Source organism: Balaenoptera borealis (genome assembly GCF_965194805.1).
Source record: "Balaenoptera borealis genome assembly, chromosome: 8".
In the NCBI taxonomy this organism is placed as follows: domain Eukaryota; kingdom Metazoa; phylum Chordata; class Mammalia; order Artiodactyla; family Balaenopteridae; genus Balaenoptera; species Balaenoptera borealis.
The window spans coordinates 96,091,445-96,108,033 of NC_138865.1; the positions used below are offsets into that span (position 1 = coordinate 96,091,445).

General features: G+C 40.1%; 1 long non-coding RNA gene across 3 annotated transcripts in view; it reads left to right on the plus strand.

The window, feature by feature from the left end:
* Positions 1–16,589, plus strand: part of LOC309634296 — a 514,820-nt gene that overhangs the window by 332,776 nt on the left and 165,455 nt on the right. For all 3 annotated transcript variants that reach the window (XR_014247943.1, XR_014247944.1, XR_014247945.1), the window contains exon 4: positions 12,907–12,986. This is a non-coding gene — a long non-coding RNA (uncharacterized lncRNA). The remainder of the gene's footprint in view (positions 1–12,906; positions 12,987–16,589) is intronic.

Here is a 16,589-nt window from a genome sequence, read left to right on the forward strand (position 1 = left end):
CAACTGAGGGGAAAAATCCCTCCCATGTTCTGAAGTCAACCAGAGATTTAGCTGAGCTCTTAAGCAGATTTAAATCTTCTTTTAAAGAAAATTTTGATTGTATCTGCAAGCACTTTCATACCCTGCCTTGCCCCTTCAACTGGAAAAGTATGTCAGATTCCACAATTACCCTAACAGAATGTCAATTGTGCCAGTGGAATGTCTCATATCAAAAGCCGATGGAATTTGCTTCGTTCAGCCACACAGAGGAACTGCACCTTCAGTGCTGCCAGAAAGCTCAGTCTGGAATTGATTGCTTTAGTTCTCTCCCAGAGCACAGTTGAAGTGATTGCTTTTTGAGAAATTCTCGAAGGGATTTGCTGACCAGGTGCCTACTGGGCTGCCTGTGTCCCTGGCTAAAGCAGAACCTGAAGAAGGAAGATCCTGGGCTCATCAAGTGGAAGGGTCTTTGGGGAGGAGATCCATTCTGAGAAATTCAGTGCCAAGAGTTGAAATTGTGAGCTTGGAAAATATGATAAAGAGAAGGAGCTGGAAGGAACCATGTGGACATCCAAACTAAAAGGCCAGGTAATGGAAACATAAAACCCAGCTGAAAATGAGATTCTCAAAGCATGTATGTGAGGACATTTCTTTTATATAGTCTCTGGCCAGAACAGGGTTAGCCTCTCCAAAGTTCTAACTGTCTGGGCCAGTAAAGAAGCCCATTCCTCACTTTTTCTGGGCTCTGTTCTTACGTGAATGCTTGCAAATTACATTGCCTTTGCTGATTTTAGAATTGCCTTCACTGAGTAGCAATTTAATGTTTTCCCCTTTGCTTTAATAAAGAATCTCTACAAGCAATAGCTGTGGGAAGACTGTTGTTTTATCTTCTGTAAAGCCACTTTGAAGGCATCATCTGTTGTTTTACTCAACATCTAAGTGATGATTTCTTCTTACAGCTATGTGATAAATGCTTTTGAGAATTCTTTTTAGAATGCAGTGCCAGGAAAACATTTCTGTCTTCTCAGGAACTGGTTAGTTTCCTTTTATCCTATGGCAAGAGCTTTGAAACTGTAGTTTTACTTCTCTTTTTGCCTTGAGTGCCAGGAAGCTCACAGCTAAATGAAATACTTGAACATAATGTAAAACTTCTCTTGCAATTGTTGGCAGACATAATTATCTTCCTTCCTTGAAAATATTCTGGTTTTGACTCATAGATACAGAGAACAAGCCGGAGGTTGTCAGAGGGGAGGCGGGTGGGGAGTTGGGTGAAACAGGTGAAAGGGACTAAGAGGTACAAACTTCCAGTTATAAATAGATAAGTCATGAGGATGTAATATAAAGCATAGGGAATATAGTCAATAACAGTGCAATAACTTCATATGGTAACAGATGGTTACTAGACTTAATGTGCTGATCAATTCGTGGGGTATATAAATGTCGAATCACTATGTTGCGCACCTGAAACTAATACAATATTGAATGTCAACTATACTTCAATAAATTTTTTAAAAAATATGCTGTTCTTGTCATCCTTTTATTGAAATATATTTATTTTTGACTAACCAATTTACTTTAGTGTTCTTCTTTGCATCACTTAAAAATTTAGAAGGGGAAAGAGATTATCTGTAAATAAATGTCCAATGGGAAAGTGAAAGCAGCAGTTTGTAATAGAAAGAATAGGGGTTTGGGTAGCACACAAGCCTGAGTTCAAATTCTTGCTTCTCTGCTTGTGAGCCTTATGAGCTTGGGCTTATTGCTGACCTTGATTAACACTCAATGTCTTCATTTACAAAGTGGATATAATAGGCCAGATAAAAATATACAATAAATTTACTGTGTGGATTCTAGCCTGGAAAAGAAAGGACTGAAGGGAGATACAAAGGTTGTCAGAAAATATAGGAAGAGCTATCATATACATTCTAAAGGGCTAGCAGAAATAGGGCTAGTAGATGAACTAGAAAGTAGATTTTGATTCCCCAAAAAAAGAAGCAATTTCTCACTATTAGATCCTTCTGATGATAGAATGGGGTTCTTGCTACCTCAGGTGGTGAGCAGACTCTAGTTGAACAGATTTGAGGTTCCTGAGGCAAAGTTCCAACCCTGGATGGAACATTATCCTAAGTGCCGTAGAAAGTTCTGCCCAGCTCTTAGTGATCTTGTTATACCACCCTTACCCTCCGTAAGCTTGTTCTTAGCAACCAAACTGATCATATCACACCACAGTCTGACCAGGCATCCCCCCAAACCTTAGAAAGTAAGTTCATGGCTATTTTTCATTTTTCAGTGTTGCCTTTATTTGATATCCTGCAGGCACTGTGGAACCCACGAAGACCCTAACCAAATACAGTCAGCTCTCCGTGTCGGAGGGTTCCACATCATGGATTCAACCAACTGTGGATAGAAAATATTCAGAAAAAAAATTCCAGCAAGTTCTAAAAAGCAAAACTTGAATTTGCTGCAAGCCAGCAACTATTTATGTAGCATTTACATTGTTTTAGGTATTATAAGTGACCTAGAGATTAGTTAAAGTAGGCAAGAGTTTGTGCGTAGGTTATATGCAAATACTATGCCATTTTATATAAGGGACTTGAGCATCCTCAGATTTTGGTATCTATGGGGGTCCTGCAACCAATCCCCTGCAGAAACCGAGGGATGATACACAGTCAACACTTGAACAACAGGGGTTCCACTTATATGCGTATTTTTTTCACTGAATATGTATCACAGTACCACACCATCTGCGGTTGGTTGAATCTGTGGATGTGGAACCGCAGATATTGAGGGCCGACTGTAAAGTTATTTATGGATTTTTGCGTGGAGAGTCTGTGTCCCTAACCCCTGCATGGTTCAAGGGTCAACTGTATAAGGAACCCAGAGTTAGAGGTAAGAGTTTCTCACTAAACTAACTTAGTAGGTCTATAAATAAATTGCTTTCTGAGTAAAAGCATACCCAATTCACACTTCTAGTATTCCTCCCAAACATTCTGTTTCAAAATTTGAGGGTAAATTTTGACCCCTCCTTTACTGAGGTCTACCATGTCAAATCAGTAACCAAAGACCTATCTAGTCCTCTTTGAAATGTTTTTACAGCCACATCTTCTTTTCTAGCTTAGTTCAGTGGAAAAAGGGAGACATTGGGACAACACACTTCTTGATTCAAACCTCAGTTCTAATCCTTTCTAGCTAGATGACTGGGCAAGCTACTTAACCTCCATGAGCCTCTGCTGATTCATCTGTAAAATGGGCTTGCTAATAGGGTTGTTGTAAGGAATAAATAAAATAATGTATACAATTCACATAGCATCGGGCTAGATGCATAATAGTTACTCAATAAATCTTGGTTCTCTTTCTTCTCCCTTACCTTCTCTAAGGGTTTCTCTGATGACATTAGTTAGAATGCTAATATCTGTCATCTGGCAATCAATTACAGATTGTCCTGAAGTATTCCATAGAAGCATTTTATTATTTTTAGCTTCTGATAACTCTTCTCTCCAACTAAACTTTAAGCCCATTCATTTAGTCATTTACTTAATACCCACTTATTTAAAAGTGACTAAGTACCAATCACTGACTGACACTTTCAATGGATATGGGAATTCTATTCTTAAGGGGTGTACTTCCTGGTACCTGGCACATATGCTTATACATATCGAATGAATGACTGAATAAATACTTCAAGCATCACAATTTAATCCTGTGACTCAAGGTAAAATGGATAGAAAGAGAGAAAGACTGGAAAGAAATGAGATCAATTAGGTGATTATCACAATAGGCCATGTGAGATAAAACCAGTATTTGGGTAGGGAAATGACAATAGAAAGGAAAATCCTGGGAGACAATTTAGGTAGGGCATAAAGATTTTGGATAGAAGAGTGATTCTGGAGGTAAACTCATCAGGAATGATTTAGTGACTGGCTATCAAGGAGTTAGAAGGGAAACAAAATCAATGTTTTGAGTGTTAGTGTCCTTATGGTCTGTAGGTACCATTAATTGGCATCAGGGATTACAAAGTGGAGTATGTCTAAAGGGAAAGATGAGTTAAGCCCTAAATGTGTTTGGTTTGAGGTGTTGGTGGGATTTTCAAGGAGAATTAGTGAGAAATTTGGGAGAATATCTCAAGAGATAGGAATGTAGGCAGAATTTTTCCTAGAAAGACAATGTGGAGAAGAGAATTTTAGGTAGAGGTAGCAAATGTGCAAAAGCCTAGAAGTTAAAAGGGTCAGCACCCTTAAGCCTTTTACAAGTAGTGTGATAAGAGGAATGGGGGGTGAAGGGGGGAAAAACAGGAGCCACAACTGGATCTGTAAGGCAGGGTCAGGTCATAAAGGACCATGTATGAAAGATAAAGGATTCTAGACTATGTCTTGTAGGTGATGGGAAGCCATTCAACATGTACGTGGCCGGATTATTAGATCAGGAAATACAGGATGGAAGAAACCTACAAGTTGTCCTTAAAGTAGATGACACAGGCCCCAAGACTGGAGTCAAAATGGTCCTTTTCCAATGAGCCTAATCCTTGAAACTCTACCACCAAGACAAGTTCTTCCCTCTTATTAGGCTCAGTTAAGCTTTCTGCTCTGGATAAAAGGTAGCTTTTCTTCTTCTTCCTCTCCTCTTCTTCCTTCATCTGCTAACAGAGGAAGAGAAAGAAGATGAACTTCCTTGCTCTCCAACTTCAGCAAATTCCTACTGTGGATTCTGAAGGAGGGGAATCACTTTCAAAGTCCTTTAGGGGAGAATCTATGGATTGTGTTGCCAGCAGAGTCAAGCCACCCCCTACATTGTTTTTGAGCATCTCTGGGGGATGTAGTGGAGGGTTTCTGCAGGAAGAGGCAGTCATTGATTTCTCTTCAGACAAGAGTTCTCTGGCACAAATTCTGGAGTTCCCATTTCCTAGGGCCACCCCCTCTTTGGTTGTGGTCACACCTGAGCTAATGATTCTGTAATGAGAAGCAGCATGACATTACCATCTTATATCTCTGACCTGCATGTGAATGTGTTACCAACAGAAAGGAAACTCGGGGAAATCAAAACAGGAAGGATTCTATTATCAGGCCAACGTGCCCACTATTGCTGTGCTACGAACGCCTTATTGGCATTCCTTTTCACGTCCAACCCCAGCGTAATTAATCACTGGTGCATTTGCTATCCCAGGCTACACAGATATGTCTTGAAGCCTTTTCAAGTTTCTTCCAAGCTTCTTGCCTTGGCATTTTCCCAAGCTGCTTCTTGAAGAACAGCAAGCTGGTATTTGGAGCATATGGCCATGGTCTGTTTGTGTGTTCATTAAATCAAGATACCAATGAAAAGAAAGCAGAAAGCTTTCTGTCCTTTAAATGAAATTGTCAACCCAGATATCTGCTGCCTTTCCCAGACCATAGCCTGAAATGCCTGGCAAGCGGGGCTGTGTTATAATGACAAATTAATTCATAGCGGACTTTGATCGTGGCCTGAAAACTTTTTTGACATCAGTTTTTAGGAGTTGCATTTAGGAAATCAGAATTCACTTTAGCGTCTCCAGTTCTTAACAACAGCAGGGACATCTTGCCATATCTGGAGTGTCAACCTCGGAGATGAGGATGGGAGGGGAAACTTCAGGGCTGTCACAGCTGTGTGCAAAAGGAAGGCAAGGGTGGGAGCTCTTCAGCTGCATGGTCAAAACCCACCGGAAGGGGGCTGTCTTGCTGACTCGAGGCCTGTGCACAAACAGTGCTGTAGCTGCCGCTCTCTCCCTCATTTTCCCTTGCTCTCTCCCCCTGCCATGTAACGTGTCAAAAGCAAATGAAAATTGAGAGGATTCGGCTGAAAATAGAATTGAATTCTATTAGTCAGCCTAATAGTGAGGTTGCATTTGGAAATACAGTGCAGTATAGCTAATGTTTACCACTTGACTACTCATGCCCCAGGCTCAAAATGCATAATGATGCAAATTAAAACCCAGCAAATGGAGGAGCTGGAATCTCAAAGATAACCATACCTAACGTGGGGCATGACAGAACATCTGCTCTTTAATTAATCTTACGTAAAGACGGAAGTACTGCATTAAGATGCACAGTGTTTATGACAACTGTTTTTTTGTGGTTAACATGCTCCTGGACTCCCTCATGTAATTGTTGCTGCTTTGTAACTCACACAAAGCCCAGCTGAGCAACCCCCATCAGCCAGAAAGGAAAATATGGGCAGGAAGGGGACTGAGAAGAAAATATGATGATTTCAGAATATAAATCAGGCCAGGCACCAGGCACAACTTTCCTTCGTTACTTATGGGGTTGGCCTGTGTGGTAGAAACTTAACCAGAATATTTCCTTTTTTAATATGAGAAATCAATTGTGTGTGTGTGTGTGTGTGTCTAGACACACACACACACACACACACACACACACATGTACATATTAATATGTGTCATATTTTATAAAGAGCTTTTACATATAGTACAATGGTTAAAATTATAGGCTTCAGGGCCAGACTGTCTGTTTGAATTGTTTCACTATTTCCTAATCTGTACTATTGGGTTAAGTCCCTTAATATCTCTGTGCCTCAGTTTCCTCATCTGTGTAAAAAGCCTAATATCAATTCCATTTTTAGAAGGTTTTGAGGATTATATTATTATCACTGTAATCACTATTTATAGTGCATTAACCACGTGCCAGGCAGAAGTGTATTACTTCATTTACATGAAATAGCTCATTTAATCTTCCCAATAACCCTATCTCATAGTTAATAAGCTAGTATGTGTAAGACTCTTAAAACGGTGATACATGTTAAAGTATGCAATAAATGTTAGTTGTGATAATTACCATGACTTTTTATGTCATCTGTAATATACGTTATTATTTAGTCCTCACCACTACCCTGTGAGAATGGGTCTGTTGCTTTCCTCACTTTACAGATGTCAATTGAAGCTCAGAAAGATTCATTCAGGTACCCAAAGCTAAACATTTGGAGAGTGACAGAACAAGGATTCTAGCCCCAAATCATCTGACTTAAAATTCTGTGCTTTAATACACTTCTTATTCTAAAACTGGGGTGATGGGAGATTGTCAGAATTGAAGGGGTTAAAAAAGAGGTGAGCAGTTTGAAATGCATCGTAATAACGCGTTTGTTCAAATCCGTGTTACCAAATCAAGCATGCTCAGCTCTCTGAAGGAAAATGGAGGTTATCTCAGATGTCAAAACACTTCCCCGTGAATATTACTATTTTGGACACTGGCCATTTTCTAAATTTCAATATTCATTTTTGCTCCACCACTGTTTGGTATTCCTGTGGTATTTATTCACCAAGCGCAAGGGTAATATTATGGAAATGAGGAGGCATCAAGATCTTAATTTTGCTCTGACATGGAATCTATTCCTATTTCATTTACAGGTTGGCTGTTATTTTCTAGCAGATGCTTTAAGGTTGATCCATATAAAATTCACACACTGTTGAGAATTAGGCGGGGTGGGGTGGGTGATGGTGGGTAAGGGGAAAAACAAGAGAAAAGGACGAAGGGGGAAGTGAGATGCTTATGTTTTTTTTGACACTGAAATGGAATCTTTAAGTGTAAGTATTTCAGAGCCCTGGCAACGAAGTCTCCTGATTGCTGGGTGAGCTTCATTTAGTGGTGTTATTTCCCCATGGATATTAAGAGTCTTCCTGGAATAAGCACAAGAAGCTAATCACAAACAAAGACAGCAATGCTTATTCCCGACCATCTTGTTCCCTCCACTGGAGGGGGCTCTCTCAAGCCCTTCTCTTAGGATGCGAAAACAGACCAGACGGGTGTGCTATCTCCATCTTTTGGCCTTTAGCAGAGTCTTTGGAACAAAGCAGGGCAGCAGGGCTTCTTGAAGACTTGCTTGGAGGTAGAGAGAGAGAGAGGCTGGATGGAATCTTGAATAAAAATTATAGGTTCTGCTTTAAGCTGAATAAAAATAAGCTATCTGAAGAACATATAGAAGCGGCATGCATGCTGCCTCTGGATAGAATTCATTTTTATTTGTCTATCTACGGATAAAGGAGGAAGATAGATAAATTGAAAGGAAAGTGCCATTTCTGTAATGCTCACCCTGGCGAAGGGTGTGAAACAATATAAAAATAGCGGCTCTTCCAAGATGACGGCTTCACTTGAAGTTCACCCACCTCTCTCCCCATTCCTCGCCACCACCACAAAAAAAAAATATTCAGACCTAGCCTAGTCACTGTGGGGAAAAGGCAGCGATCTTTTGTACGTTGTTATAATTAACCAGGCCCGTTTCATCATCAGATTATAGAATGGGATGCAGTGTTAAAAAAAGAACTAAAGGAAGAAACCAGGAGAAATGACCATTTTAATTGCATGTTTATTCTCTCCTCGCTTTCCCAAATTGGTTTCGTTTCCTCTGAGTGGGGTAAGTGCCAGGGTATTCATAGGAGCAGGGGGCCAGGGTGGATTCCACCATTTACCAGCATTTGAATTACCTCCGGACGGATTGGCGGCCTCTAAATTTATACCCTTGAAGGCACAGCAACAAGCCTTCATCTCCTATGGAAGAGACTTGAAAGCATGCCAGAACAGGACCTCCGTCCTGCCTTCTTAGAGTCCTGGCACGTAGAATCACACAAGAAAACAAAAGGCATTTGTGAGGAGCCGTCCAGGAAGAAAGATTAACAATATAAACCGAGGGGGGGAAAGAGAAAGAAAAGAAAAAGCCCTTTAAGATGGTTTTGTGCTTATTTTAATAGAACTTGCACAGTCCCTGAATATCCTCTAATCAAAACCAAATGCTTGTTGCTGTACAGCGCTCTTCCTTTGTTCGCTGGTAATGCCCACTCTGCTCCGATGGGGCTGGGGCCAGGGCTGCTGGCTTATCTCTCCCCCAGGAATAAACATCATCCTCAAGGTTAGGGCATGCGGCCCGACTTGTAACACCCCGGGAAAAACACCCGTTGGCAGCTGGACCTTGTGGTCCCGTCACCCCCAATGCCTGATGAAAAACTTGAAGATTTTTTTTTATGCCTTGTGATCCTGAAATATGTAAGGAACAGGAATAGCAAAAGGAACTCCTTTTTTTCCCCTCCATCTCTGTCTCTCGTTCACTCTGTCAGTCCATCTGTTCACCTCGATGGGGGGGCTTTTCTCCTCCTTTCTTCCCTCTTCCCCCCTCATCCTTCCTCCGTCCACCTCTGCTCCTCTGTCAGTCTCTGACTTACTTGCGAAAAGAAAAAAATCGGTCAGCTTTCAAGTTGATTGGTTCATGTTGCCTGACCTTGACTTTATGTGGGCTGGAAGGATTTCAGTCTTGGTTTTATCAGAATTAGCTTTTATCTGCACAGAAGTACCAGAGGAAGTCACTCATCTCCTCGTCTTTCACCTTAGGCTGGCTGCTTTCTCCTCTAATTTCTATAACAACATGAAGAAAAGAAACAGGATGATTGTGATGGTTATGGAGATAGGACTTTTACTACAGGGCAGAGGGGATGAAGCCGTAATCAAGTCCTGGGCTCGGGATCAAGGTCTTTGGGTGACGCTGGGTGAGGTTATTAAGGGAATCAGACAGCCTGTTTTGTTTCACCGCCAGACACTTCTTTTCAAAGGCTTGTGGGGTGTCCTGCAGGAGGGGAATGGGAAGGAAGAAGAGGACCCTGGAAACCCAGATACACAGGATCTGCACCTTTTCATGTCGCCCCAGCTCCGTGCAGCACAAATTGACTTTGTAATATTGGCTCTGAAAATGAATACCCAGGACATCACTCTGTGTTACTTTCCTGTGAAATTACTTTTCTGAATGAAAATATTGAATTCCTTTGAAAGCAAGTAGTATAATATCTCTGGAAATGAAAATCCTGTGGAAATCACAAAGGAAAGAAGACTGAAGGATATGAAAGCTTTATATCTCTAAATGTTAGTCAGTCCTGCATTTTTTTTTTTTTTTCCTTGACAACAATCATAACTGCTCTTTCTGATGTTGATACACTGGGTGTTGGAATCTCCTAGATGCTTCTATTACAGATTTAGGTTTTATCTACAATAAACAGCTAATATCATTATCTTAATTTACTACAGCATTTGTATGCACTAGGTGCTTTTTGTAGTCTACTTGCCTAGTGAGTCTGACCTGCGGAATTTTCCTTGTCTCAAGGGGAACATATTGACTTACCGCCAGGCTTCTGGCTGTCACAGACAGAGCTTCTGCTGAACTGACAGATGAACAGGGCAGATCCCTCGGAGGAGGTAGAGGCGTGGACGACAGACCTTCTCACAGTGCATCAGCTACCTGGTTGCTCACCATTATTCCTCAAATCATCTTGAGAGGGGCGGCCTCCACCCTTCTTGTTATATTGACAAGCTCACCATCTGTAGAGGGAATTTCCCACAAATAAAAGCACTCCCTCTAGAAACACATTCCCCTTTCCATCTTCTCACTCATATCAGTTGTTTTAGGCTCGATTAATTGAAGCACCTTTGGTTTTTAGGTACATTATGTTTGGTGACATGTATTCTTTTTGTTTTTGTTTTTAAAGAGCAAGGTGTCCATTGTCAACTGAATAAATTATAAAACGCCTCTCTTAAGTTCTCCCCAGATCAGTAGTCAAAAAAGTCAGGAAAGAGAGGAACAAACATTAAGGGGAGGATCTGGAAGCCCAATCAAGACAAAGTGATTCCAAAGGAGTGTTACCTTTCTGTAAAGGAGATGCAGCCCTCTGCCCAGATGGAATTGCAGGCCTGCCTGATGCTGAGCTGGGCAGAGACGCAGATGAGATCGTTGAGATGCTGTCAGCCATGTTTGCAGTATGAGGGGAGCCAAGAGGTACTAGGTGACTGAGCCAATATCTTGATTTCCAAAAGCTTTAGAAAACTTGAAGATGCTTCTGATTTTTAAATAGATTAAGTGAAAAATTTTGAGCCATTACAAAAGGTATAGCGATCCCTGGGACTTAGCAATAATCCCTAAGAATAAATTATGCCCTCACATCTTCATTTCATTTTGTGGATCAAATCTTGCCCATTTATAAAATCCTGTAGTCACAAGAGTAGGATATTTGAGCTGGGTGCTTTATAAAACCTTAAAGTGAAGATGAAAACGGAGCTTGATGGTTTTCAATTTGGCGGATATGTAATTGGTAGAGTGTCGCAGTGGCTGTCAGAAGGGAGATCCCTGGAGAAACGGTGAAACTTCAGGTCATTGATGTGGCCCAGGCCAACATCTTTTTATTGAGATAGGTGAAGACTTATTTGTTGAAGTGGCAGATGATATGGAGCCGGAAGGAATCATAAAGAACATGTCTTATATCAAAATTAGATATCAAAAAACTCAACAAACTAGAGGGATGATATTTAACATAGATAATGGGAAGTTTCATACTTCAATATAAGTGTGGCTTCATGTGAAAATTAAACCTTTGCAAAAAAGACAGATGATTTGGGTAAATACAGTCAATGTGAAAGGCTCCTGATTCTTCCAGCCCCACCCAAAAGATTCCTGCAAGATGTTGTTCAGCCAAGTCAATCTCTTCAAAGAGGTGGTCAAGTGTTCCTTTGGATCTCCCATACCTTCTAAGTTATGCTAAAAGAACTCATAATTATACCCTATATTTATATATACTACTATATGATTTTATATATGCACACGTTCCTGCATATAATGGGTGCTCAAAATATATTCATGGATTGAGGTTCTGAATCATTTAAATTCTGTTGCTCCCTTGAATAGTTCATGCTGCCTTCATCATATGCACTTCTGCCCTGGGACATTCCTTGTTTGTATCTCCTTTTGCAAAAACCTTTCAGTGTCTTAGTAAAATACTAGTGAGAATTAATATCCTAAGTCAAACTTCTGATATTAATTTTTTTATACCAATATTCTTTAAGTCATTTGGCAAGGTGAGGCTCATGATCGATTAATGTTTCTCAAACATACAAATATAATTCCAATGTCCCAAGTATTGGAGATCAAAAACTCAGGTGTACAGACACCCCTTGACATGACCAGTGGCTAAATTCCTTACAAAGGATGCCAGCCAAAACTGATATGCCCAAAGCAATTTTCCAATAGAGTAATGGCACAGAAGAGATTTAGGATATTTCAGCCACTCTAGGGGGATATCATTATTTCTATTTAATCCATAGTTACTTAAGCTGGACTCATTTAATAAGTATACAGGGTGAGAGGTGGTGTAAACAGAGAAAGATTTGGAGGTGATAAATCAGCTTCCTTGTACTGCCACAGGGTTGATGGCGATGGGTCATATCATGTCTTAGGATTTTTCTTTCTATGCTTAAATAAATTAAAAATTGCGAAAAGTGAAGCATGTGCCATGTTGCTCTGTGTAGCTGTGGAATCAAAAGCAGTTAATGTGAGAAAGAAAACCACAGTGCAGAAAAGCACAAACACAGCACAAATGCATCTCACTTGTCAGGCAATGGAGAAATGAACAGTGTAAAGGATGGATACTAGAACGTTGTCATTCACCAGAAATTACAGTCTCAGGTACTGCGGTGCCCACCTACCATGGTATTTGCCACACGTTACATTGCATCACTGTATTATTTCACTAAAAGGCCTAAATAAAATTATGTATATATCAAATATGTAAAACACAAATGTATCTAGACCAAGAAGTGCCTGTGTAAGCTTTTATAAAAATAGTCATAGATCCAAGAAATGTTTATTTTCATTTGTCCAGGTTTGAGTTGTAATGTGAGCAGAGTATATGAGCATCATAGATTTTCAGTCTCAAATTAGAACATTCTTTCCTGGTGTCATCAGAAACCAGCAGTGTGCATGGAATCCTAGTATTGACACCCAAGCTATTTCTCTTCAAGTTACTCTTAACTAAGTAGCAGCCAAGACATTCTTTGCCAGATCATGTGTCTTGAGTTAGTTTGGAAAACATGTACATTGAACATTTCCTTCCTCCCTCCCATCTTTGATAACTTCCTTCTTTCTTCCCCACTGTGATAGGTGCTGTGAACCTGGTGAGAAAGAAGAGACATGTAGAGCAATTATCACAACACAGTACGGTCTGTGCCATCATCTTAAAGGTATGTATGGAATTTCAAGGGCACACAGATTTGGGGAGTGGGGTTTGTTCACCGAGGGTTTCCTGAAACAGCTAGCCATTAGGTGGAGTCTTGAGGCTAGTTTGTTATTTTCAAGATTCAAATGAAACATCAAGCTCTGGAAGGATTTTTCCAAATTTTCTAGTCTTTCTTTAAGATACGAGCAAAGAGCTAAAATTTACTTTTGTGGCTAAATTGGCTCATTCTCTCTGGCTCATTCTCTCTTGCGCTCTGTCAACTCTGCTTTTCATTAGAAATAAATTTGAAACATCCAAAAGCGTGTTAATCTGGTTGCTAAGCTCAATTATTGAAAAAGAACAAGTCAAGATCTTCTCGTAAGGAATATTGAGCAAATAAATGGAAACAAAACTTCTTAATGGTGTGGTAGTGGTGGGTGGAGGGAATTCCTTTTTTTTTTTTTTTTTGTCCTGCAGAGAAGTAAGCAGGGGTGGAAGATGCCATAGTTGAGTGTTTGGAAGGCCTTGCCTACAGCTGTGCAGCTAAGTCACCGTTGACAGTGTGAAGGAGTTGTAAGGAGGTAGATTGCACTCAGCTGGGGGAGGAATAGCAGATGAGTCATTAATATCATCTGTGTATTACAATAGGACAGCTCAAGATCTGGATTTGAAGCACTAAATGTGTCACCCTCACCTTACTTTGGTACAGTAATGGAAAAGCCGGATAGAGCTGAGTAGAAAAATGTGGTAGGAAAATAATGGGACATTAGTCCAATTCTTGATTCATCAGTTATTAATAACATGACCTTTCACTGCCTATTAAACCTTTAGGACTCATACTCCTTGACATTGCAATGTTGGAGGGTGAGGGAAGGGTTTATAATAAATTCTCTCTAACAGCGAATCTAATTTAAAATTTTTCACCAAATCACCAAAGGAGAGTTCAATTTAATTCCTGTATGTTCATTGCATGTACTGTTCTCCTATGAAATCTTCATATATAGATGTAAACATACATATCTGGAAATGATGTAGAAGGCATATTATACCCCAGAGCTAATAAGGGTTCACTAATTCTCTGTCTTGCCTCTATGTACCTCAAACATATAATTTCAAACCTTTTGTCCAAACCCATTTCCAATTACTCACCTTCAAGCATTTCCCATCTCAGGCAATTCTCACAATTGTCTGAAAATATCAGGCATATTTTCACCTCTGTCTCTTGACTTGTTTTCTTAGAAAGTTCTGTAGTTCAGTGATGCCCATATTCAAATCCAGCCCATCCTTCAAGGTCCATCACATCGGAACTATTTCCACGGGCCAAACCTGACTACCTCCTCTCTGAAGCTGAGAGGGGTCTCAGCTCTCCTGCAGACCACCCAGCTCTCTTAACAGCACTTGCCTGTTTGCTGCCTGGCATTAGATTCATCTGTCTAAATATCTGTTTCCTTATTAAAGAGGGACTGGATCTTATTTATGTGTACGTTCCCAGAGCTTATCAGAGTGCTTGGAACATGACGGACAACCAGCGTGCTGGTGGAATAGAATCAGGGAAAGATTGTCTTTTTAAGTAGACACTCATTCGGAGTGAAAGTGTGAGCCCTCTCACCAGCACGAGACTGTACATGATGTTTCCCACCTTCTGCTCCAGCCATACTGGCCACCTTGCTTTCTGCTGCTGAAGCTGGTCCAAGCCTTTTCCTGCCTTAGGGCATTTGCTTCAGTTGTTTCCCCTGCCTTCAGGCTCTTCCCCAGATAACAGCAAATCCCTCTTCTGTCTTCCATCAGCTCTCTGCTCAGGGAGGCCTTCTCTGACCACCCTATATAAAATGGCAATTTATAGAACTCTCCATTCTTATCTCTTTCATTTGTCTCCGTAGCACTCATGACTGTTTTTCATAATATATATTTATTTGTTTGCTAGCCATTTGTTCCATCAGAATGGAGGGTCAGGAGGGCAGGATTTGTGTTCACTGCTTTCCCCCCCAGTACCTAAAACTATGCCTGGTGCATATTAAACCCTGTGGGTCCTTCCTCCAGAATCTGCTTATTCTCGTCAGCGTGTCTGAGGTTTCTCTAGACTCATGCCAGCTTGAAGACAATGCTGCTTTCTTGCTTCTGGGCCCTTATCTCTACTTCCACAGTCTCTCTTCTATACCGTAGACCTCAAGTTAAGAACAGCTGATCTAGTGGAGCAGGAATGTATGAACTACAGCAGTAGCCATAAGATTCATAGTATATATTAAAAGAATAGGGAGAGATAAATAACTGAAGGAAAACAAAAGGTAAAGGTATATGGTTTTTATAGAGAACCCCATAATCAGAAATAGAGTGTAATGAAGCCTATTCGTTATAGATAATACATTTTAGTTTAAAAGAGGGCTAATAGCTGATGTTCAGTTTGGGCACAATGACTCAAGTGAGATTCAAGGATACATGGAAGCTTTAGTAAGTAGTTTCCATGTTCAAAGCATGATAGTGACTTCAAAGGGGCTTTATGGATTCTGCTCTTAAGAAGTTTATGTTAATGATATGGTGCATACTTATTTTTTGGTAAGAAATCCTTTGGAATGATCCATTAAACTTTACCTTGATCTTATAAAGTAATTTAATATGTAAGGTTAAAATTGTTCATAGATTCAGTGACAGTTACACTGGGTCCACTTCTTTTTAGAATGACCCTAATCTGCACTCAGACCCATAATTACTTGGAACCACTGGCCTCTTAGTTTCTATTTCTGGCTGATTTTATATGTTTTTGTTTTTTGTTTTTTCCATAAAATTCTTAAACAGGTTGCATCCTGATCAGATGGGCCATATTTGGCTGTTGGGTACCATATTGTAAAACACAAGTGGTAAGGGCTTTGAAGAGATAAGATGCATGGGTGAAGGAGAGAGAAAAGGGGAAGACGACTTTTAAATCTATTTATTAAACAAGTATTTATTGAGCATCTTCTATGTACCAGCACTGCCTGGGTACTAAACATATAAAGATAATTAAGGCATATTTCCTGTCCTTGTCTAGATTTTGAGCCTATATGATGGGGAAACAAAGAAGAAAGCAAAGGACACCGAGTAGAGAAAAGATTACAGGTTAAAACTTGGGCTTGTTGAATTTGAGATGAAAGCAATACATCCAAACGGTCTTTACCGTGCTTTTGATATGAGTCGAAAAGTCTAAGTTCTGTGGGGAAAATGCAGTGAATAAAAAGATAGACCAGCATGACATGGATGTGAAAAGTCTGTTTTCTATTGGGAAGTATACATTTGATACTTTATGGATGAGAGAAGGGTTTCTTTTTTTTTTTCCTTTTTCCTAATTTAAGTTAGGACTTCTTGCCAAGTTTCTGCTTAGGAATTCTGAACTGAACTTCAAATGTTTAGGGGCTTCTGTTTTAAACACATTTGGAGTTGTGGCTTCTTGTTCAAGGAAGAAACCCCTTCAAGTACATCAAAGAGCTGTGAAAAAAGATACAGTGTGTTGACAATTTTTGCAAGGGCATCAAAACCAGAAAATTTTCTCTGCTGTACACACATATTTCAAAGTTAGGGGGGACGGTTTCTGGTGAGAGTCTTCTGTTGCTGTATTAAACCCCAAATACTTGGGAAATAACACATTCATTGTACC